The sequence below is a fragment of the Salvelinus sp. IW2-2015 genome, unplaced genomic scaffold (assembly GCF_002910315.2).
Source record: "Salvelinus sp. IW2-2015 unplaced genomic scaffold, ASM291031v2 Un_scaffold4006, whole genome shotgun sequence".
NCBI lineage: Eukaryota > Metazoa > Chordata > Actinopteri > Salmoniformes > Salmonidae > Salvelinus > Salvelinus sp. IW2-2015.
Genome location: NW_019945278.1, coordinates 1 through 1,550, shown reverse-complemented (window position 1 = coordinate 1,550; position 1,550 = coordinate 1).

Here is a 1,550-nt window from a genome sequence, read left to right as displayed (position 1 = left end):
TAGGCCTCCTTGCTCGCACACACTTTTTCAGTTCTGCTACAAATTTTCTATAGGATTGAGGTCAGGGCTTTGTGATGGCCACTCCAATACTTTGACTTTGTTGTCCTTAGGCCATTTTGCCACAACTTTGGAAGTATGCTTGGGGTCATTGTCCATTTGGAAGACCCATTTGCAACCAAGCTTTAACTTCCTGACTGATGTCTTGAGATGTTGCTTCAATATATCCACATAATTTTCCTACCTCATGAAGCTGGTTGAGAGAATGCCAAGAGTGTGCAAAGCTGTCAAGGGTGGCTATTTTGAAAAATCTCAAATATAAAATATATTTTGATTTGTTTAACACTTTTTTGGTTACTACATGATTCCATGTGTTATTTCATAGTTTATGTCTTCATTATTATTCTACAATGTAGAAAATAGTACAAATAAAGAAAAACCCTTGAATGAGTAGGTGTTATAAAGCCTTTGGCCAGTAGTGTATGCAGGCCTCAACCACTGCCCTGAGAGCACTTGATTCAGTATATCATGCAGCCCTCAGGTTCATTACCAATCAAAAACGTTGGTGGAGTTTAAACACTTGGTCGATTATAAATATCATGGAAGAGTGTAATTGTCTTTAGGACAGCTGTTTTTTAGTTATGACATTTTGTGTTTCTTTACGTGATATGTAATTGTTGTACTGTATGTGTGTCTATAGTTTTAGTAAGTTGTTTTGTCTGAAACATTGTTTCCCTTGCTGCTGTCGGACCAGGTCTCTCTTGAAAAATAGATTTTATCTCTATGAGAAAAACCTGGGGAAATAAAGGTTAAATAAAAATAATAAAATACTCTGAAGCCAGCAGAYACAGTGRTCATGCTTGTTGGACTAACTGGCTGTTTTTGATATCAGTTTAGCTCATCGGTGTTTAGACATGGAAGGGGAAATRTCATATGAGCACATTGGGCAGCGGTGGTGCTAAGATAAAGTAGAGTTAAAAATAATAGTTCAATTGCAGACTCAGATGCTATGCTTTTTCAAATAAACTTCAAAAGATGAGAACAAGTTTTGTGTTTTTGATCCTTCCAACATTAGAGAGTTTTGTGCCAGAGAGCGAGAGGTTTGACTTAGACCAAAAAGCAGGAAAAAAATCAAATGTAAATAATCTTCAAAGTCACAGCAAAAACCACGCTGGTCCGCAGAGAGCGAGAGAGTGGTGGAGCCCCTTGAAGATGTGGACACTGACATTGTGCTTGGGCACTCACAATGACTTCACTGTGGCAGAGAGGAGTTGAAAGGAGGGTTGGTTAGTTAAGCTTCCGTGTCGTACAAGTCGCACTTGTAATTATAGGACATACCATAAAACACACCCACAGACATGAAGCTATTAGTACATAATAGAGACACGCTCTCACTCTACAGCTGAGGGCCATTGTGGTGTTGCCGTGGCTACGGCACTATTCTCACATCTGCAGATGTGAGAGAAARGCCCGTAGGTGAAGSGAAGGAGTATTTACAACCGGGCAGTTAACAGACAGAACATTACACAGCAAGGCACTGTCAAAGTGCTGAG